Raw genomic sequence first — 24367 nt, forward strand, 5'->3', positions numbered from 1 at the left:
ATATCAATATTTACCCTACTAGAAACTAAAACTAATACATGTTTAAGATCCTTCTTCATTCACTTTAATGTAACAATCATAAACATATTATATGTTAACAAAAACATACCTTATTAAAATATAACTTTACAAAGGAATGAGTGGCATTATTTTATACTTTTATCTAATTTCTTTAATATCTCCTATAAAAAGACTCCTATAACTGCTTCTGCATTCATTCTAATAAATTACTTTTAGTCAAAAAGTAACTTTGGTCAATTACTTTTGGTCAAAGTACATTAGAAAATTTGGCCTCACAGAGAGATATATAGTTGGAAAAAGGAGTATTTTAATAGACTTCTCAGGTAACTACGAATATTTGAATTTGATACAACACCCAAACTCAATGAGTGGTAGTTTCTTGGAACTACACAAAAGCAGTAGTATTCTAGCAATTGAAAACAAATTTAAAAAGCACAACAAAAAAGGAAACTAAAAATCAATCTCTCATGAATGTAAAAGCAAAAATCTTTAACAAGATTTTCACAAATTGAATGCAACAATGTATGTGTATGCATGTACATGTGTGTCACAAATATTATACATAGGTATATATATGATCAGATAGGATTTATTCCATGTGTACAAGGTTGATTCACTATTTGAAAATTAATAAATGCACAACAGTCTGACAAAAAAATTGTATGTATAGCCTAGCCCTGGCCAGTGTGGCTCAGTTGGCTGGAGCTTCGACCCAGGTATCAAAGGATCGTGGGTTTGATTCCCTCCCAGTCAGGACACATACCTGGGTTGCAGGTTTGATCCCCAGTCAAGTAGCCAATGAGAGGCAACCAATGGATGTTTCTCTGTCAAACTGATGTTTCTCTCTCTCTCTCTTCTTTTCCTAAAAGCAATGAAAAAAAAGTCCTCAGGTGAGAATGAAAAAATTATTTTAAATCATATGTCCATATCAATTGCTGCATAAAAAGCATTTTGATGTAAGTAACCATCCGTTCAGGATAAAAAGTCTTAGTATACTAGGAAGAGAGGGGGAACTCCTCAACCTAACAAAGAACATCTACAAAAAACCTGTAGCTAGCATTATAGTTAACAGTAAAACACTGAATAATTTTCTTCTAATATTGGAAACAAGGCAAGATGTCCACTCTCACCATTCTTATTTGGCACAATATTAGAAGTTCAAGCTGAAAATGAAAGGCAAATGCATGGGAAAGAAAGAAATATAATTGTCTCAGTTTGCAGATGATATTATTGTCTATTAAAACACCCTCATTATTGTCTATGTAAAAAAAAAAGGATCTACAATCTCTGATGTAAAATGTGGCTTCCATGAGGCTTCAGGATACATCAGCACACAAAAATGAACTGCCCTTCTACATAATGCCAACAAAGAAATGGAAACAGAAATTTAAAATGCAATATCATTTACAGTGGTTCCAAAGAAAATGAAATACAGGGTATGTATAATGAAAATTATAAAATGATGATAAAAGAAATCAAGGAAGACCTAAATACCTGCAGAAACACACCATGTTCACAGACTGAATGAGTCAACATTATAAAGATGTTAATTCTCTCAAAATTGATGGATAGGTTTAAAGCAATCCCTATTAATGTATAGTTAAATTATAACATCAAAATTCTATAGAAAACATATTAAAAGGTGGCTCTTCCAAAACCATAAAAGTCAATCAAAATTAATTTGTTCAAAATTACACTATTTATTATAATTACATAGTCTCAAAAATAGTCTTCTGGACTTTCAAGAACCACAAGAGAAAAAGAATAAACAGCAACTTGAAACAAGTCTGTAGAAACATTTTTTAACTGTTAACTAATCAATGCTACATAAGTAACAAAATAAAAAATAGAAACAATTTTTTTGTTGGTCAAAGGACACAATCAATAGAGAGAAAGGACAACCTATGGAGTGGGAGAAAGTTATGTATTTGATAAGGGGTTAATATTTAGAATATATAAAAAACCCAACAACTCAACCAAAAAAAATCATATAACCAGATTTAAAAATGAGAAAAGAACTTGAGTAGACATTTCTCCAAAGATATACAAACAGCTAAAAGGCACATGGAAACATACTTAAAATTCCTAATCATCAGAGAAATCCACAATGAGATATCACCTCACATCCATCAGGACGGCTACAATCAATCAATCAATCAATCACAAGTGGTGATGAGAGCAAAGAGAAATTGGAACCTCTGAGCACTGCTGATGGGGTGGTAAAGTGGTACAGCCACTGTAAAAAATAGTATGAAAATTTCCCAAACAATTAAAAATAAACTACCACATCATCTAGTAATCACACTTCTGGGTATATACATCCAAAAGAATAGAAAGCAAGGTCTCGGAGAGAGACCTGTACACCTGTTTTCATAGCCCACTATTCTCAATAGCAAAGAGGTGGCAGCAACCCAAATGTCCATCAACAGATGAATGGACAGCAAAATGTGGTATAAATACACAATGGAATATTATCCAGCTTTAAAAAGGAAGGAAATCCTGTCATATGCTACAATTGGGTGAACCATTAGGACATTAAATTAAGTGAAATAAAACAGTCGCAAAAAGACAAATAATATAGCCTTCCATTTATACGAGGTGCCTGAAGTATTACAATCCATAGGAAAAGAAAGTAGAAGGGTGATGCCAGGGCCTCGGGGACGCGGGAAAGAAGAGTTGTCGTTTGATGGATACAGAGTCTCAGATTTACAAGATCTAAAAGTTCTACAGGTCTTTTCACAGCAATGTGAATATTTTAACAGTACACGTACAATAATTAACATTATAAATTTTATGTTATGTTTCTTCATCACAATAAAAATTATAAAAAATAACCAATGCTACAAAGTATTAACTGGAGTAAAAAGTTGCATGCCCACCTAATGTGAGAAATTACCAAAATAATTACATAAATCACAATATAATTTTACTACTCTGAAAGATCTTTCTTCTATGTGTTTCTTCAAGAAAACATGATAATCACTTTCATATTACTTGAATATGTAGTTATATCAAGGAGAAAAAAACTCTTAGACTATCATTAGGTAATTTTACTTGGAAATTTCAATCTTTATATTCATAGATATCGCTGAGTATATGGGCTTAATTTTGATCCTAGCAGAAGCTACACTGTAGGACCTTCATTCTATCCTATATTTATTATTCTCATTCCTTATGGATTCTAAAAACAAAATTCACAGATTATGGAAATAAATACGTCATACTATATCTAATGAAGAATTTATTTAATTTTTAATTCCTTAGTTAAAGATAAAAATAGCTCCTGACATATGTGCCCAAGATAAATTTTTAAAGGAGAAAATGCCTCCTATTCTAAAACGACAACTCCCTAACATATGTGGCAGCAAACTTTCCTTTCTGCCAAAAATACTCACTTGGCACCCGTCTCTGACAAGTGGAAAAGCTTTCCCACATGTATACAGTCTGCTCAGTTTTAGGGAGCCCTGATCCCTCCCTTCAAATTTTAAGGTGCCTATTTTCCTTTAATTTTGTGAGACAAGTAGCAGAAATTACTTGTTTTAATTTTTCAAAAATAATACACTGAAATGTGTGTGCTGACCAGGGGGAAGAAGAAGTGAACTTAAAGTAGATGTCAGATTTTAGGAAAAAGTATTCAATACATTTGACAAGTTATTTTTTTCCTCAAATTCCCTAAAAGAAGTAAATCATCAAAACTATCCAAAGAAGTAATAAAGGTTATCCTCTTGTTTACACATAACAGTAAATACCAGCATCTAGAGTCAAAATTATGTTCTAAAAGGAGCAATTTCTAATGCTACTGTGAACCTTCATATGAATTCTGCCTGTTTTCTTTCTTCCCTTCTGTCTCCAACATGATTTTTCACACTGCTAAAATGGAGGAAAGAAATAATATCTGTCAATCCTTAGGATTCTAGATTAACAGATGCTAAGTAACTAAATATTATCATCTTGGATGTCATCAGACCTAAAGCTAAACGAAAATGCCCCCATCTGGTTTCATAGAGTAAGCTGATTATAGAAAGTGTTCAATTTCTCTTTCCTCTCCAAAGAGTAGCTAGCACATATTTGTTGAGTAACTGCAGACTGCCTGCTTCTAAATATAAACTGAGACGTGTGCTAAAATTCTTGTCCTGATTTTTCAGCAATCATTAGGAATGTCACACATCGTTACAAATTATATTTATTAAGGACCTTGAAGAAATAGATTTAATATTTTCAATCCTCACCCATGGATATGCTTACTGATTTTAAAGAGTGGGGAAGGAGGGAAACAGAGAAACATCAAGGTGAGAGAAACGTTGTTTGGCTGCCCTGCCTCCCGCAGGAGCCCTCACCAGGGACCCAATGAACCCCCAAGCCTTTGGTGCATGGGCCAACACTGCAAACAACCAAGTGACCCTTCCAGAGCAAGAAACAAATTTTAAATAATAGTGATGATAAAATTACACCCAAAAATGTTCCCATCAAATGCAATGATTCAAATCAAATCCACAGTTGCTAACTTTTCCTACCAATATTCATGTATTGTAGAACCACTCATATCGCAAAGTCAGTCAAACTTAGTATTAAGACCACACCAGTTAAAGCCGATTTTACACAAATAAATTTTAAGTGAAGGTCACTTCTCTTACAAAAAAAAAAAGACAGTACTACTTTAAATGAGAGGTAAACCTAAGCAGCCCTAAAAATCCAACAAAGAGCCCTGAAATAGTCTTGAAGTCGCTGCCTGAAAACTGCTAACCCAGCTTCCAAATCTACAAATACCCAATTTACTTTAAAAAGTTCATTTGACTGCACATACACTAATGGAAGAGAGAAGAGAATTTTTATTTAAAAAACAAGCTATTGTCATCTTGTCGCAGTAGATGCGATACCAGTGCAGACTTTGCAAAGTAGTGGCTCAAAGAGAGAAATGTTTAAAATAATCCTTTGTCAAACATAATGTTCGATTTAACACGACTATGCAGAGGAACAAAAATAAGATAGAAGTTTGAAAGCCTAGTGCTACAACCAATGAGAAAAATCAAACGATATGGATAATTCGGCACACCCCATGGACCAACGATCTCATGAATTTCAAAAGAAAGGGGTCTTCAGAGACCTTCAGGGCAGCCCCAGAAGAGGCCCAGTGACCACTGACCCACCTAATTCTAAACTTTCCAAGGATTCAGAGTAACATAGGCAATCCACTTCCTTGCAAGTAAAAAGAGAAAAATATTTATCACTCACATTCCCAGAGGCTAAACAGTCCCAACACCTTGGCTTTGTCAAGTGCTATATACAAAATGGGCAGGAGTATGTTGGAGCTTAATGTCAAATGGGAACTAGGAGATGAGGGGTAGTGGAGAATAAATGGTAAAGCCTATTTAAATGTAAGTTTTTATTAACCCTGGGGAAACTGTTGTTTAAGCCAAGGTCAACTTTGACAGCTAATGCCTGAGAGAAATAGAAATAGATTTCTACCTTCTATAAGCTTAAGCAAACTGTTTTAAATAATGGGTCCCAACTAAGTACAGGACAAATTCTGCCCAAAAAACTGGCTACCCCAGTGTCCTGCTTCCACCAAATCACCTGCCAGGTCCAGAAAAGAAGAGCTCCTTTTTTTGGTTTGTAATGCGATGCTTCAGTTTTCATTGTTACCTTTCAGGTTTCTCAGGACTGACAGATTATAAGAACCTGCCTTTCTGCTCCTTACTTGTGCCCTCAAGACACATTCCATCACCTGATTCCCCTTCCACCTACCCTCACGACTGTTACTGGCCTCCCTGCCTCCGTGGCTTCCGGACGGTGGAGGCAGGACCAGGAGGAAGGTCAGGTGAGATCCTGGAAGAGCCAATGAGGGACCTGGCCAGTGTACCTGCCTAAGGAGGTAGTGCCATGTGTCCCTACAACTGCTGGAGAAGACTGAGGTATAGTCTCGATCCTCAATGAGGGGAATTTCCTCTGGGGAATATTGGGAACAAGGGGAGGGGAGCATCTGCATGCCCACAGGGAAGGAACACTGGGAATATCAGGTGTCTTCCAGTGCAAAAGGTCATCTCTGGCAAGTACACAGGGAAGGAGAAGGGGTGGCCCTTCAAGGTCCATCACACCCTTATACCTTGTAACCAGGGCTTCTGCTGAGAACTGGGAGGTCTGGAACTTCTGCCCTCAACTATACACATACTGCATTCTCCAAATCAGAGTACAAGAATTCATAGGCTTAGCATTGGCAGGATATTACAGCTGGAGAACTGGGAATCTGATACATAAGGATGGAAGAAGCTGAAGTCTGAAAGGGATAGATAGGGGGAGAGAGGCATTAAGGTCCACAATTGCAACGTAAGGACCAGAAAGTAGTCTATCATACATGTCCCTTCTCTAGCTGTAAATTCTTGGTCACTCTAACCAAACCTGTTCTCCAACTTTATTTACATGTCTCCCGCAGTGTCCCCAACTGCCTGCCTTTTCCCCAGTCCCCAGGATATAAATAGTCTTTCAAGTCAAAAGAGGCCCCTCCTACAATCTGAAGGGCCATGGACAAGATTGTGATTATGAATATGCAAATACCCTATACTTAATATGCAAGTATTCCAAAGAGAACATACAGAACCCAGTATCGTTTCAAAACTTGCATAAGCATCACATGAAAAAAAATATTTTGCAACTATATGCAGTGATAAATAAAGGTTAACTAGACTTATTGTGGTAATCATTTCCCAATACAAACAAATATCAAATAATCATGTCATTCACCTGAATACAACAGCAAATTATAACAGACCAGACATATTAGAATTTTACTTTTAATTAAAACTATTAGCCCTGGCTGGTGTAGCTCAGTGGATTGAGCATGCTCTGTGAACCAAAGGATCATGGTTCGATTCCAAGTCAGGGCACATGCCTGGGTTGCGGGCCAGTTCCCAGCAGGGGACTCATAAGAGGCAACCATACATATTTCTCTCCCTCTCTCCTTCCCTTACCCTCTAAAGGTAAATAAATAAAATCTTTTAAAAAATAATAATAAATATATTGTGTTTTAACTAATAATAAATATATTCTATTTTTTACAAAAACTATGAAATGAGCCCTTTTTAAGAACCAGAGCTGCACTGGAATGCAGTCATGCCCTAGGGCCTGCAGACCTGCCTGTATGAGTAAGTTTTAGAAAGCGTATTCTGCTTAAGATAAAAAAAGAATGCAGCCCGTTGATCTCCAAACAGGTCTGTTTTTTCCTTTCCGCTCTTAAGACAAGGTCACTAACTCACAATCCCAAGATGTCTACAGATCTGTCAGTTGGAAACCACCCAGCCACAGTCGCACAGATGTGGCCAGGAGCTGAGCAAACCAGATCGCTGAAGCTTGAGTAAGAGAGAACTGACCCTGGTGCAGCCATCACTCAGGACCACTCGTGACTTTTGCTCTATAAACCCTATTGTCTGTAAACCTTTGACGAGTTCAGGTTTTTCAGTATTTGCTTCCCATTCTCCCAGGTGAAGACATTCAATAAAATAGCTAATATTTCCCTACTGCCAAGCCTGGTGTCAGTTCTCATTGACTCACTGCTCACACTGGTGGCTACAGACTTTCTTTTGACTCACTCCATTTCACATTTTAAACTAATGTAATGTTACATGTCAATTACACCTCAATTTTCAAAAAGTCAAAATAAGAAGGCATACCTTTTAACCCAGAAATTTTATTTCTGAGACACTATCTTAAGGAACTAACTTCTAAAATGCAGAAAAGAGCCCTGGCTAGTGTGGCTCAGTGGATTGAATGTCGGCCTGTGAACCAAAGGGTCGCTGGTTCGATTCCCAGTCACAGCACATGCCTGGGCTGTGGGCCAGGTCCCCAGTTGGGGGTGTGCAAGAGGCAACCACACATTAATGTTTCTTTCCCTCTCTTTCTCCCTCCCTTCCAATCTCTCTAAAAATAAATAAATAAAATATTTAAAAAATAAAATACAGAAAAGAACTTATAAACAAAGATATTCATCACAATGTTATTATTACCAATAATATAGTGACAATGAGGAATGATTATAAAATTATGGTATATCAACCTACTGGAAAATAATGTAGGCATCTTAAATGTTTGCCATCCAATTATAATTAAGTGAAAATTAATGTTACAAAATTTAAAGTAAAAATATATAAAAATATACATAGTCTAATTAAAACTATGCAGGGAAAAAAAGTGGAAGAAAACACATCAAAACATGAATAGTGGTTGTCTTTAGTTAGTCAGATTATGGTGATTTTTTTCCTTCTTATAATTTCCAAATTGTCGATAACTCTATAATGGAGGCAGAAAGCTTTTTAAAAAGCAAACTTCCATGGGAGGGGTAAAGTTTTACGTGCATTAAAAAACTGTTCTTGATTTAGTTGAAAACTACTACTTTTAATAACAGTACCCAGGAAATATACCATTTTCTGGAAGGACACTTGGAGCAAGGAATATGGAGAATGTGAGCACCACCAGCCAAAGAAAAACTCAGCCTGCTTAAAAACATACACCAGTTCACTACGATTGCCAGCTAAGGAGCAGATCTCACTGCCTCATATTCAAGGCTCTTCATAATTTGGCATGGTGTGTCCAAACACTATACGTGCACTTCTCAGCTGAACCTCTTCCGGCTTTCTCTTTGGCTATCGAAATCCATCCCATTTCTCCGTTCTTTAGTTAACTTCCACCATGAAGACTTTCCTGAACCTCTGATGATCCCAGCCTCTACTCTTTATCCTTCTTCTTAAGGTGTTGATATAGTACTTAAGTTTGCTGACCACCTTTTTCCAGTATTAAGGCAGTTCTCATCATTTTGTTAATTACTCATGTGTAAGTAAATATCTTCCCAGCTAGACTTTAAGTTCCTTGAAATCAAGAATTTAGATGGTCCCTGAATGGGTGGCTCAGTTGGTTGGGTGTCATTCTACAAAGCAAGGGGTTACCAGTTCAATTCCTGGTCAGGGCACACACCTGGGTTGAGGATAAGTCCCTAGCTGGGGTGTGTGCAAGAGGTAGCTGCTCAATATTACTCTCACAGCATAATATTTCTCCCTCCTTTACCCCACCTCAAAAAATAAATACATAAAATCTTTTAAAAAATAATTTAACTGGTCCACAGGCAGTAGTCATTTGATAAATAAATATATACAGAGAAAGAGAGAGAACAGTTCTAAAGTCAATTTGGTATTAAATTCACACTCTCAGTAATGATATCTAAATAAAAGGTGTTACTTCTGTTTTAGAATATCCTGCTGACCTTCTATCACTGGGACATGCACTTTCCTTTAAAAAAAATAGCAGCAGTATTATATTTTTGCTTATTCATTCATTTTGCTGTCCTTCTTGGGATTAACCAGATTGGACTACACACTATTTTATACCAAGGTTTGGTATATATATAGTCTATAGCCATATAAAGAACAAAAAGTAACGACCTCCTGGAAATCAAACTTAAGACTTATCACAAGACCCTACTCTTACAGTCGTATCTGGACAAAGAATGTAAATTTGTACCTCCCTCTGATGGCCTTATGGAGGCAGTGGGCTTTAGTCTATCAATATCTCCACTGATTAAAAGAAAGAAATCTCCAATGCAAAAGGTTCAATGCTGTTGAAAAACTATGAGCTAAGATGATTATGTTCCGGTGTGCCATCAAATGCTTTTCCAACACTTAGAGATAATGAGCACTTAAACTATAGCAACCTGCCTCCTGAGACAGCAACAAGAGTCGCTTACGTTAAGAGAAAATATACAAAGCATAAATGAAAGAAAATCAAATGACCAAGCAAGCGACGAGAAGAACCTAGCCCCCATTATTTTTCCAGAAGGAGCACAAAAAATCAATATAACTGTTGACTCTGAGCACAAGGGAAAAAAATCAACTCCATTTCCTTATATACAGAACTGCATTTTGCTACAGCACCTGGTTTTTTTAAGAGTCGATGGTTGTCCAGATTAGCTGTATGATCTTGGACCTTCTCTGGATTTCAGTTCCTTAGTCTGTAAAATAGAATTGTCATCTCCTCTGCCAAATCACAGAATTATAATGAATCAAATAACATTATCAGTCTGGGTTTACCTGTCACCTTATAATGGGGTAACATTCCACAAAAACAATTCAGTCACACACCCTATGAAGTAAATAACTGTTCTTACTGCAAATGTTTTCCTAAAGGTTAAAAAAGAAAATGATATCCAGATTTTACGTTCTTCAATGACTTGTCCTACACTTGAGCATCGACCATGTATCTGCCAAAAATGTTGACCATCTCCTGTTATGACCTGGCTCTCCCGTGCAGTGCTGTCCAGATACTATCTTCTGGAATATGCTTTCTAAGAAAGTGTGGGTTTTTCCCCACGTAATTCAGAGTATGCTCTACTTTTACGAAAAGAACAATAATGCCACATATAGGAAGTTTACAGGTTGTTGTTGCTGTTGAGACTCCTCCTATGAAAATTAACTGTTTAAATAGACCATACAACATATGTACACTTGGATAAACAAATTCTAACACTGTGAAAGGTCCAAGGGCTTTACAATCCTAAAGATTTGTATTCAAATTCCCATTCTGTGACCTTGAGCACATAATTTAACTCTCCTGCTCCAAACTTTCTACATTTGGTCCTGGGTTATTGTGATGATTCAGTAAAATTTTAAATACATATGTGCCTAGGCTGTGAAATTACTTCCTACCTTAAATCTTTCCACATCTGCCAGGAACCCATCAAACCCACGTTGAATACAAGACAACTTAGAGCATCTTTCTCACACATTAGCAGGAGGCTGCCATGCGATGTAAACTTAGGCGGATGACGGCACGAATTAGACATCTGACAGGGCAAGAAGTAGAGGAACAGGCATCCACAATGGACCTAGACTTCATTCGCACGTGTGAAAGACATGAATCTGACATACTTTGAAGACTGCACCGCAAACGCACAGAGGTTTGTACCAGGATGTGGGAAAAGGATGGAATTTCAGAACGAGCCAGCAGGGAGCCTCCGGGTTCAGACCGCCCGACCCCACCCGCCTGGGTCGTTCAACCGAAGCCTGGAAACTAAGGGGAGAGGCAACCGTACATACTGCGCGCAGCAACTGACCCCGTCCCCCGCGGTCCCTCATCACGCCCAAACCTCTAGGGCACGAAGGGTGCTGAATCATTAGCACCAACAGCGGCAACTCCCTGATCTGCTGCTCGGCGAGGGGCAGTGTCCCCGAGCAGTGACCCTTCCGGACGGGGGCCGACACCTCCAGGGCACGGGGACGTGACAGCGGTCGGGGAGGCTCAGGGCGGCGGGTACTCACCCGGGTGAGGGCAGCCCAGCCCCGGTCCTCGCCTCCCCGCAGCAGGCGGTCCCTCTGCGGCCCCCGGGTTTCCCGCCGGCGGCCGCCCTGGGCTGCAGCGAGAGCTGGCGGTCCGGTGCTTCCCTCCGCCCGCCCACCGCCCGCGGGAGCCGCGACTCGTGGCTGCGGCGCCGACCCGGAGCAGCTGGAGCAGCTTTTGCTGCCGAAGCGGGTGGCGGCTGCCGACGGGCCAGACCATTCGCGGGCTGCAGCCGGGGGTGCGCGACGTGCGCGCGGAACCCGCGCCCAGGGCGAGTCGGGTGGCGACAGCTGGGAGCCACCGAGGACCAGGGGAAGCCTAGGCGACCGCAGCCCCGGCACGGCTCGGGCGCGGGGCGACCCACGGTGGAGCAGCTGCTTTCCAAGCTGCTTGCCGAAGACAGTCCTTCGGCCTTTCCGGGCACCCCCCTCCCGGTTCGCCTTGGTCCCGCTCCGGGCTCCACCGAACGCCGCAAACAGAGGACCTAGCAACGGGAGCGCCGGGGCGGTGTCCCCTGGGCGGTGTCGCCTCCGGAGGAGAGGGGACGGCGCGCGGGCCCGAGCCAGCCCTCCGGCCACCCCCAGCTCCTCCGCGGGGCCCTAGGGCTCCAGTCCTCGTGCGCTCTTACCGCAGAACCGAGCGGGGCATCTGGGGTCTTTGAGGGGGCTTCCCAGGTCTTTTATCCGAGCATCTCTGTGGAGCAAAGAATAAAGGGGTATCCCAGGCCGCTCGAAAGTTAGAAAATAAAATCAAGCGGGGCTCCATCCTTTGTAAATAAGATACCGGAAAATGAGGGACACTTTTGAATCCCAGAGTTACTGCTCCAAAAACGTGGAAGCCCAGTAGTTTGGAAAATGTAGATTTAGAAAACCATTTTAGCATACAAATCTATAAAGATTAAAGAAATTTTAAAATATTTGGGGTTCATTGTTCACCATTTTAGAATTAGTGCCTTGGGATTTGGGACGGAATCGTGTCCTTACATGAAATGAACTTTACAGAACTGGAGGGAAGTCCCCACTCCTGTGTGGTCTCTGCCCCAGGCTATAAGGATCCATTTCACACCAAGATAGAGATGGAGACAAAGGTATAGTTTCATTATAGAATAGATAGGAGGGAAGGAGAGAGAGCAAAGTTGACACTACCTATAAAATATAATTTAGGGGAGCGAAAGAAAGACCCTCTAAATTCCTCCCCAACAATAGGAAATTTTAATTTAAAAGCCATTTTCTCTAGATAAAGAGAATCTATCCTCTTGAGAGTAAATTAACAAAATTTTAACATAAACCAAGCACCTAGTATAAACCAAACACTGCACTGAGAGTATTACCAGTTTGATTGCTTTATCTATTATTCTAAAAACTCCTGTGAAATTGGTAACATTGTTCATATTTTTTATAGAGAGAAACTAGGCAGAGAGTTTACTGTGGTGGGTTTACATCTCAGATTATGAGTGGCAGAGCAGGCGCCGCAACCTGGAACTTTTCATTAATGCCTTTCCACCTGAAGACCTCTGGGAAATGTACACAAAGCCTTAGCATGTCCATGACTGGTGCTGGAAAGTGTATTTTTCCTCTGTGAAAACTAGGTTTCATGGTGCAGAAAGGGACCCTTAATTATCTAAGGTGGACATCACAGGTTAGAAATAGGGACCAGTAGGGAGAGACTGGACTGGCCTAGAAACGTCAAGGTCAACTATGCAGTGGTAGGGTCATGTGAGGGTGAGGAGGAATTCCCCACTACATTGTGTTAATCATGTTCTCTATCATTTACTATATTGCACTTGATGCTTAATCTATTATTACTCTATTATATATTTACTCTTTATTATTATTACTCTATTATATATTACACTATTATTCTTCCAACCCCAAAGTTTTTAAACGGACCTAATCTCATATGTCTTATCAGAATTTAGAGAAGTAACAGGGCCTTAACAACTCTCACATCACATAAAGGAACTTGTAGAAAAATAAGAAATAAAGTTAAATTGTTACCCTATGTTGCACCATTTTTATTATGTTAAATTTTTTTTTAAATAAATGTTCACACTTTAGGATCAGCGCAACAGAAATCCCCAGAGCCCCCTCCATGGAACTGAGGAGCCACCGGGACACTAAATTCCCCGGGGAAGTCAGGCAGCTGTAACTGAGGGCTAGGATGACATTTCTGAGGCTGACATCAGCCTCAGAAATGTACGATTCCTGCCCTGGCCTGTGTGGCTCAGTTGGTTCGGTGTCACCCTTCAAACCAAGGGGACGTGGGTTCCATTCTTGGTCAGGGCCCATGTATGGGTTGCAGGATCCATCCCTGGTCTAAATGCCTATGGGAGGCAGTCAGTGGGTGTGTCTCTCTCACACTGATGTTTCTCTTCCTCTCTTCCTCCCTCCCTCCCTTTCTCTCTAGAATCAATAAAAGAAAAAAAATAAGGAAAGAAAAGAAATGTGCGATTCCCCTCCCCCCCACAGTTGTTTCATTTCAAAGGAGACAACAAAGGAACTAAACTGGATTAGGTAGACACGTGCCTTTTGAATTAGTATTCCCTGTCTGGTTGACAAGAATGTAAGAAAAAAGGATAAAGTCTTTGGTGATTCAGAGAGACTAAGCTGGAATTTAGAACCTTATCAGTTACAAACCTGGTGCCATCTCCAACCATCCACTTGTATAAGTTGAAATTACTAAAGCGTATGTTTCTGAACGAAGGACAGGAATTTTGTTCCAGTAGCCTTGAAAAACTGTCAAAACCAAAAAAGGAATAGTGTGGTGCCTGCATTCCCTGATCTCCCATGGAGTCTTCCAATGGTTTTGAGCTCCTTGAGGAAGGAAATTAGGGCCAGAAACTGAGGAATTGTTTTTACAAATGATTTTGTGGGATTTAGGGTCTAAGAAGTACTAGTTGGGGCCCTAGTAGTAAACACCGTCAGTACATCTGACAATGTTCAGCACAGAGGGCCATTCTGTCACGCAGTCTGCCATAGATTCCTGTGCGGCCTCGTCACCAACACAGAAAGGCTCTGCCCAGTGAAGGTGTATTCTCATAAAGAACACTGGTGACCCATACAGGGTCAAGATAACTTGGCTGGGAAGGAGCAAACAGCAACGGAGCATGTGTGGGATGCTTCCTGAGCATGCAGGAGATGCAGCTGAAGATTTGCTGTCATAACAAAGGAGCCTGGGGCAGAGGGGATGATGGTTAAATTGAAGATGATTGTTAAGCATCATTTAAGTAGTGATATTAAGAGTCTAATGAGGACAGCATCAAATGTATGTATTAATTTTTGGAAATTTGACATATTTACAATAGTAAGTCATCTCATCCAAGACGGCAATAGACTTTTCCCTTTGTTTTGTACTTTGTCTTATATTTCCCAAGGATATTTTAATAGTTTTGTTCATGTATGTTCTGCGCCTTCCTTATAAATTCACACCAAGTTATTTTGTAGTATGCGTCTTCCTCACAAAATAGTCTTTCCACTTCTTTTTTTGGGTGCTTTTGCCTGAATAGAGAGAGATTGGTTATTTCTGTAGTTTATTTTGTACTCACACAACACACCAAATTCTCTCATTATTTGTTTTATCACAGGAGTCTCTTAAATTTTCTTAAACACAAACACACACACAGGCATATCCCCAGCATCAGAACTTCTTTCACTTTTTTCATTATTTATACTAGTGATTGTATTTACATATGGTGAAATCACCAACACACGGGATTATGGTGATACCTGTCTGATCCCTGGAGTTTTAGTGAAAGATTTGGTTTTTGCCATTTGAAAGAATGTTTGTTAGTAGGTTTTTCTTTGTTTTCAAAGTAATCTCCTGCAGTTTCTATTTTGCATGGAGCTTTCCTTAGCATTGGTTGCTTGACCTCTGTTGTCTTTTTACAACCCACTGATAATGGCTGGGTTATTTTCTCTTTAATTTTTAATGTAATCAATATGTAGATAGATTTTCTGCACTGATCCACCCTTTCCTTTCTATAATACAACCTGTTTTGTCATAGTATATTGGTCTTTCGATGCATTTCTCCCCTATGTCCTCTAATGTATTATATGAATATTTGGCATTTATAATCATAGGTGAAACTGGTCTGCACTTTTGTTTTGAATTCCTTCTTTGGCTTTGGTATTTGAGATATTCTGGCTTTATGAAGTTAACTCGAGAGCTTTCATTCTTTTTCTAAGGCCCACAAATGTTTAAATGATACTGGAATTATCTATTGTTTAATGGTTTGATTAAAAATTCAACTGTGAATCCATCTGTCTGCTGTCTTTTTCAATAGGAAATCATTTATCACTTCTCCAATCTCTTCTACAACAATTGGACGATTCAAGTTTTTACTAATTCTGAGCCATTTGTGATAATGTATATTTTGCTAAGAAAGTATTTAATTCTTCTGTTTTATTAGTTTAATATATCAACAGTGTTGCCTTTAGTCTTTTACTTAGAATTGTTGTAATCTCTTTCCTCCTTTCACATTGTTAATCTTGCCTAATTCTAATTTCAGTTTCTTTTCTTAATCAGAACGACATCATACTTATCTATATTTATTGGTCTTTTTAAAGAATCAGTCTTTGAATTTATTTTCTGCTATTTTATCTATCTTAATAATTTCAGCCTTTATCAATATTAATTCCCTCTTCCAAACTTCTTTTGTTTTTGTTGTTATTGTTCCTACTGGATCAATCAAGTACTTAATTCCTTTATTTTCACTTTTCTGCTTTCATAATTAAGGGCAACACATTTTCCTGTGAGTTGTTTTGCTGTTCCCCATTGTTTCGGTATAAAGTGTTTGTTTTTCCAATGCTGCTAGCAGTTTCCATATCTTCCCTTGCTGTGGTTGAAAGGCCTGTGTTTCACCCCACCCACATTCGTGTGTGGAGATCCTAGACTCCAGAGATGATGCTATTAGGATGTGGAGCCTTTGGGAGGCATGTAGGTTGTGAGGTAAAACCCTCAGGACTAGGATTAGTGACTTTATAAATAAGGCTCCAGGAAGGTCCCTGCCTCCTTCTGCCAGGCAAGGGCACAATGAGAAGGTGACTGATAGGAAGAGGACCCTTACCACTGGGATCTTGGACTTCCAGCCTCCAGAACCACGAGAAATAAATTTCTGTTGTTTCTGTGATATTTTGTTATGACAGCCCCAAAAGACTGAGACACCTCTGTAATTTCCTGTTTCATACAAGACATATCCCACTGCGTGTTTCTTAATTTCCAATTAACTTTACTGGATGGTGCTCAGAGAATATAACCTGTCAGCTCTCTAATTCTATTGAATTGGTTAGGGTTTTCTTTTTAACCAAGAACATAATTCAGTTATGTAAAAGTCCTATGGAAATATATATAAATATATGACATGATATTATATGATATTATATTATATTTATATATCTCCTAATCAAGAAACAAAATATTACTATTCAAGGAATACTGTATTAATATATTAAATTAAGTTTATTAATCATATTATTTATTTCTTCTATATCCTCTCTATAGCTTTTTGGAGGGAGGTTCTCAAATTATCTTAATTCTGGGATATACTGAAAAATCCAGTATAATTATATTTGTATTTTTATCATACTCTTCTTTCATTTTCTTTTTTAATTGAAATAACATGTCCCTTTCTTGTCCTAAAAGTTTTGTTTGTGCATTTAGTTTCTTGTTTTGCTTGCTGAAAACAGTGCCTTTAACCAACTCCCAATGTTTATCCTTATCCTCTTCAGTACTTTTAACCTTCTCTGCCGCATTGTTTGCTATTAATCTTGATGTCTTTCCATGCATTTCCTTTGTTTTGTTTTGATTTGTTGGGGGTTGCTTTTTTATTTTCAAATCTCCCTTACTACTATATTTTAAATATGTATTTTGCAATGAGCTTAAATCTGCTGTTTTTTAAAACTAAATATAACAATCTTTTTAAATAGAAGAATGTTAGTCAAATCCTGTTTTGTGTCATGGCTAATATACTTTATTCTATCTCATTTCTTATTTATTTATCATACCATGTTTTCCCCCCTTTACATTTTTGTTTATGCTTGTCCATCTAGTTTCATTTATTCCCCTTTTTCCTTGATTATTTGCAGATACTACTGGGTGGTTTTTTTTCTTTTCATAAATGGTTATCTTTTCTTCCTTTGTACTTATAATCAAATACAATTATTGGACTACTACATAAAAGCAAAATATTATTTTCCTTACCAAGATCCTATATTTCCCTCTTTTCTTCTTTCATTTGAGCAAGTCTTTTAAAATACTTTTCTCTTTCAACATTCTTTATCTCCTGTTCTGTTCTACTGCTCTTTTCATCTTTTTCCACCTTGAGGTTTCTATTCCGGTCTATGTCTTACTTTGTTAACGCCTTTTCTTACGGATTTTCCTCTGATAAAGTGCATAAATAGTAAACACTTTCTTATATATTTTCAAATATCTTTTGTGCTGAGAGGTGCATGCTATCTTGCTGAGGTACTGAATAATTTGGTCGTGGTCCTATTCTGAAAGTAATCTATGGATGCCAGTTCATCCTTGTTTCTAGCTTCTGCTGTTGCAAATAAGTCTAATGCAAGTCTGATATTTTTTATGCCTTTGTAATTTGTTCATAACTGCTTGGAACTTTTGAGATTTTTCCCTATATCACTATCATTCAGGAATTAAAAGGGGGAAGAGCTGTCAAGGAATGTGTATGATGGACACATGGACAAAGCCAAAGGTGGGTAGAATCAAGGGGGGAAGTAGGGATGAGTGGGTAGGAGGAAGTGGAGGGAGGAAATGGAGATAACTGTACTTGAACAATAAAAAAAGAGGAAAATAAAAGGAATTTTATCAGATTTAGGTCTTAAAAGAGGAATTTTTTCCTGATATTATAAATTATTGACAACTTCCCCTTGTTCTTTCCTCTCCTTTTGAACTTTCAAGAAATTAGGCCCTTGGACCTGATTTCCATTTCCTTTTGAGGGTCCCTTATTATTATTTTTTTTTTTTGCTTCATGCTTTGATATTTCTTAGCACTTGTTTTTGCAGACCACTGATTCAGATTTCAATAGACACTATCCTCTCCTTCAATTCTACCACTGAATCTTTGATTTTGGAAGCCATGTTTTCAATTCAGAAATAATTTTTGTGCTGGTCTTGCATCTTAATTCCAGATGTCACTACCTCCTCCAGCAGCACTCTGTGAGTGGTATGTTTGTTCTAACAACTGCTTTTCTCTTAGCTGTTGGATGGGTTATTTTCCTATGTCAACTCATTGGAACTCAAATGCTCAGTGACAAGAATCTCGCAGACAATGAAAGATAAAGTTACCTCTACCTACAGGGGCCAGATTTACAGCAGAGGCTACCAGACCCTGTTGCTGTCTCAAAGGAAAGCCCTTTGCTCTCAGGCTTCCTGGTACTCCCACAGCCTGAGGAACGGGGAGATCCAGTATTTCCTCACAGTTCTTTTTTGAGGATGTGAAGGTAAGAGGATCTGAACCAACATTGTCTTCTGTCTGGAAATTCTCAGATCTCTGACCTCCCAGCATTTCCCAATATCCATTGCTTTTAGTCCTCACTAGTTCCATAATGATGTATGTTCTTTGCCCATCCTGTAAAAAAAAAAAAAAAAAACAGTAAACCAACTTCCCTCCAATAGAACCCCAGCAAAGCCTGAAATCACTCTTCCACCCTGCTGTCCATGGAAGCCAGCAGTCATTAGGCTTTGGAGAGGCAGGTAGCCCAGAGCTGAGGGTAAAGGAAAAGGGAGCAAGCGGTGGTGTTCAGTCACCACCTCCCTTTGGGCATCAGAACCTCCCAAGGGAGGCATTAGAACCTCCCTTGAGCCTAACTGCGTTTTCCTATAACTTAAATGAACTTTTTTAAAGTCTCTCACTTTATCAGGTAATAAAGACTTCATCTCAGTCAGACCGGTGTTAAGTGGTATCTCATTGTGGTTTTAATTTGCATCTCTCTGATAGCTAACGATATTGAGCATCTCTTCATGTGTCTCTGGGTATTCTGTATGTCCTCCTTGGAGAAGTGTCTGTTCAAGTCCTTTTCCCATTTTTTAATTGGGTTAGATATCTTCTTAGAGTGGAGTCTTGTAAGTTCTTTGTATATTTTGGAGATTAAACCTTTGTCTGAGGTATCATTGGCAAATATGTTTTCCCATACAGTTGGTTAGAGGGCCCAGAGACACATGAAAGGATGCTCAGCATCGCTAGCCATCAGAGAGATGCAAATTAAAACCACAATGAGATACCCCCTCACACCTGTCAGAATGGCCATCATAAACAAATCAACAAACAACCATGTGTTGGAGAAGATGTGGAGAAAAGGGAACCCTAGTGCACTGTTGGTGGGAATGCAGACTGGTGCAGCCACTGTGAAAACAGTATGGAATTTAATTAAAAAAACTAAAAATGTAACTGCCTTTTGACCCAGCAATTCCACTGCTGGGATTATACCCTAAAAATTCTGAAACTCCAATTCAAAATAACCTAAGCACCCCAGTGTTCATAGCAGCATTATTTATAATAGCCAAGTGATAGAAACAGCCTAAGTGCTCATCAGTAAATGAGTGGATCGAAAAACTGTGGTACATTAACACAGTGGAATACTATGCAGCAGAAAGAAGGAATTCCTACCCTTTGCGACAGTGTGGATGGAACTGGAGAGTATTGTGCTAGGTGAAATAAGCCAGGTGGTGAAAGACAAATACCATATGATCTCACCTGTAAGTGGAACCTAATGAACAAAACAAACGAGTGAGAAAAGTAGAACCAGAGACATGAAAATAAAGAACAAACTGACTGTGACTGGAGGGAAGGGGGTAGGGGATGACAGGGGAAAGAAGGGAAAGGGTCAAGCCAAGGAACATGTATAAAGGACCCATGGACAAAGACAACTGGAGCCAGAGGACTGAATGTGGGAGGTAGGGGTGGGTAGAGCAGGGGAGAGTAATGGGGGAAAAGTGAGGACAACTGAAATTGAACAACAATAAAAAATAAGTAAATAAAAATTTAAAAAATAAAATAAAAGACTTAATCTCAGTCAATTCAAACTCCTCCCTCATTTTCCCTGGAACCTGATCATAATTCTGGAGTTCCTACAAGGCGCCAAGGTGCTGGGACAGGAGGAGTGAGCACCTGATCTGAGGCATCTATCCGTTTTACAGGCCCCACCTATGTAGGGCCAGACTGCCTGTGTTAGTTCTTATCACATGTATTAACACCTATCTTCAGGTTATGAAAACGGTGCATAAAGGACAATGAAGCAAGGGGTCTTATCTAAGCCTAGGCAGTCCATGCTTCAAAGATCAGTTAGAGCTTGCCTAGAACACTAATGTCTGCCTAGAATACATCTCAATGATGAACTGAGGAATTTCCTGGTAAAAAGAAATCATCCTAAGGCAGAAGAAAAAGTCAGGCATACAAACTTGTTTCAATAGCCATGCCTCTATGCCAGAATTTGAGTACAGCTTGACATCTTTTTAAAAGATTTTATTTATTTTCAGAGAGAGAGAAAGGGAGGGAGAAAGAGAGGCAGAGTAACATTGACATAAGAGAGAAACATCAATGGATCACCTCATGTAGAGCTTCAACCAATTAATGACCAAACTGGCAACCCAGGCACGTGCCCTGGGCAGGAACCAAACCAGTGACCTTTTGCTTTGTTGGACAATGACCAGCCAACTGAGCCACACCAGCCAGGCCCAGCTTGATTTCCTTTGCTCATGTTATCCTCCAGCCCAGCTCTCAGGTTCAAGTCCTGGGAAGGTGAGGGCTCAAGAAAAACAAAAACCTGTACTGGAAACTTGGGGAGATATTGAAAGCACAAAGCAGTAATATCTGGGACCTTCATGACAATGTGGGTTTAATTTTTAGGTTGTTGTTGCTTGCTTATTTTCCTGAGTTCAGTGGACCCCTATTTGAGGACAGTGACTTGTCACGGGCATCAGCAATGACAGCACACTAGGGAGAAGTGGCACCAGAGGCAAAAACAGATTCTGATTTTTTGGAAGCTCAAGCAAAAGGGAGGGAATAGTCAAATGCTCTGTGATCATTGTGTGTCCTAAGTGCTCAGGCAAATCTTCACAGCCCCATTTCTCTCCTTGAAATAACTGAGGAACATGTTAAATGTATCTCAAAATACCCCCCCACAAGAAGGTGAGGAAAGAACCCAGAAAAGGTGGGGAGAGAAAGAAGGAATGCTAATTGTTGTAGTTACTGTGTCACCATATCTACCCACAGCTTCTGAAGTCTAAGGAAACACAATTTCATAACCAAATTTTATTGGAGAAGGAAACTGAGCCACAGAACCATGTGCCAGAGCCACACAAGAAGTCAAAGGCTGGTGCAAGGACTCAAGTCCGCTTCATCTGACTTACAACCTAAAATGTCACCGTACCACTCAGGGGAGGAATAATTCAAAGTAAATCATCCACAAAAACAGGTAAAAACTAAAAATCCTCAAATATCTGTCCTACTGATTATGGCTCTATGATTTATAGTTGGGATTTGAGGGACTACGAACTTGTCAGGCCCTTGAGCAAAAGAGAGTGGTCTTCAGTCCTGTGCAAGGTTCCCATACTGGAGGGATATGTTTCAAAGACAGAACATGGTCCTTTTTATCCAATTCGATTCCACTTCTGTACTCTGTCAAGAATGTGGCTTAAGGTTTTCTGTTTGCTCCTCCCAATGGCAGGTATCTTTCTTTTTATAATTACAATTTGCACATCTGCTTATTTTAAGAGAGACTGTGACAGTTCTGATTGATAGCAGTGCTAAATCAATGTTTTAATAACAGAATTGCAGCGCATCAAGTTTATCTCCAGAAAAACTGTAAGCAATTCAACCTAAATGATCCAGAGACGAGATGAGCCTAATAGATTATTATGGTAGGAGAGCTAATAATGATAGTTATTTTTATATTGACCTTTCAGTAAGTAAAACACACTATACTAAGTACTTTATTTACTTCATCTAAGTCTCATTTAAACCCTATGAAGAAACCATATTATTCCCACCTTATATGAAGAAACTGACATTGTAAAGGAATTACATAACCTCCCAAATGTTACAAAGCTAGAAACTGCCAGAGTCAGACTTATAGCCAAGTTTGTCTAAATCTAGGTCTTTCTGATTCCCAAGCTCCCATTGTTACTACTCTGTCCTACTGCCTCAGTAAGGAAGAGAAGCTAGTACATTTGATCCTATTTGTGTTTCCTCAGGAAAACCCATAACATTTGCCAAGCAAAAAATACAAAATTAAACTTGCAAACCTTCTGGCCCACTATCAGATTTTGAGAAGAGTAATTTCCTTAAAAGTACAAGGAATAAAAATTTGACTCACTATAAATAATTCCATCAAATGTATTTCTGTACTGCCTCTGGTCCTGCCCATTTGCCTTAAATCACTGCCAACACTAATAAATCCCACAATACTCCCAGAATATAAAGAATAATTATTGAAATTAATCTAAGTATACAGAGATCTGAAAAGTATTTTTGATACTAGACAGAGCATTCATCTTTCAAAGGTCATTCTCTTGATTTTCCTTCAATATCATATAATAACCCACATTATGATTTTGTTTTCAGTGAGTAAACATTGGTCCCTAGTGTCATTGTCTACTCTTTCCATATAACTCACTGCCAAAACAGAATTGATTAGTCTTTCACATGCTCATTATCATCTAAATATTCAAGAATAAAATTGAGAACATGGAAGAAAGCAAAAACAGATTCAAATATATCACAAAAATTAGTAATTTAAGTAACAAACCATTCCTTAGTTTGTGGTCATTTGCCCATAATTCCAACCAGAACACTGCCTTGCAGGTAACAAATAACCAATAAGTATTTGTTGAACAAACAAATGAATAAAATCTTGATGATAGCAAATTCAAATCAGTAAATTAGCATCACTTATAGGCATAGTGGGGTATTGTGGGGGGAGGGAGAGTCTCCTGCTCAGAATCCATTCATCCTACTCCAGTGATACCACACCTCTTCTGGTGCACATTTGTACAAATTTCCATTTGTATAACCTTGGTCTTCATAAAACCAAGAGATAAGCATGAGGAGTAAACTGACCAATCAGAGATTCCCCCAAGACTTCGGATCTTAAAAACCTAGGACCCTTGGGATGCATTTCTTCTAGTAAAGCTACCCTAACAAGATAGTTACATAGTCCTCGCTGTCTGGAACCTTGGAATTACCCTGGTTCTTGTCTGAATTGATCTCAGTTCTTTACCTCACCTGTGGATTTTGTTAATTCACCAGTATAAATGTGAGATTTGTGTGTGTGTGTTTAAATTAGCCCGAATTCTACTACTTAAAACTGTAGAACACAATCCTGCAGCTTCTACTTAAGATGTACAAGCTTGTAAAGATTATCACCGTAAACCTAAAAAGGAAATTAAAAGAGAGTTAATCTACAAAATCATAACTTTCCTGGAGAATCTCAGAGAGCTGGGGTCACAAGGCAACTCAGTAACCTGAGTTCCAATGAGGGAGAGAACAGCTCCTGCAAGAAGGGATGAAACAGAGGAACTTCTGACCTGTGGCAGAGTAGGGGAAAAACTGGTAACTGCCATACAAAATAAGTGAAAAAAAGACATCTAAAATTTTTTTAATGCATGAAATTTTTTAAAAAGTGTAGGCTGAACCTGGCTGGTATAGCTCAGTGGATTGAGCATGGGCCTGTGAACCAGAGGATCGTGGTTCGATTCCCAGTCAGGGCACATACCTGGGTTGCAAGCAGGTTCCCTGCAGGCCAGTTCCCTGCAGGGGATTGCACTAGAGGCAACCATACATTGATGTTTCTCTCCCTCTCTCCTTCCTCTCTAAAGATAAATAAATAAAATCTTTAAAAAAAAGTGTAGGCTTATATATCAGTTTAGAATAGTTGAACATCCCCCAAACGACAGAAGACTGCACTCACCATCAAGCCATTTCTCACAGGCTCCACAGGATACTTGCAGAAGGACCTGGGCCCTGGTGGGAGATTTGAGAGAGCTGCCTCACCAATGCAGGTGTGGGGAGGAGATAGGC

At 39.0% G+C, this 24367-nt stretch overlaps 1 protein-coding gene across 1 annotated transcript in view; it reads right to left on the minus strand.

The window, feature by feature from the left end:
- TTLL7 (tubulin tyrosine ligase like 7) overlaps nucleotides 1-11481 on the minus strand; it is a 149068-nt gene extending 137587 nt beyond the window's left edge. The window contains exons 1-2 of the mRNA XM_037163981.2: nucleotides 11319-11481; nucleotides 785-883 (exon numbers count right to left, since the gene is read on the minus strand). The gene's annotated coding sequence lies outside the window, so the exon portion shown is untranslated. The remainder of the gene's footprint in view (nucleotides 1-784; nucleotides 884-11318) is intronic.
- Nucleotides 11482-24367: the final 12886 nt, after the last annotated feature.

The sequence above is a fragment of the Artibeus jamaicensis genome, unplaced genomic scaffold (assembly GCF_021234435.1).
Source record: "Artibeus jamaicensis isolate MK-2021 breed Jamaican fruit bat unplaced genomic scaffold, CSHL_Jam_final scaffold_1019, whole genome shotgun sequence".
Lineage (NCBI taxonomy): Eukaryota > Metazoa > Chordata > Mammalia > Chiroptera > Phyllostomidae > Artibeus > Artibeus jamaicensis.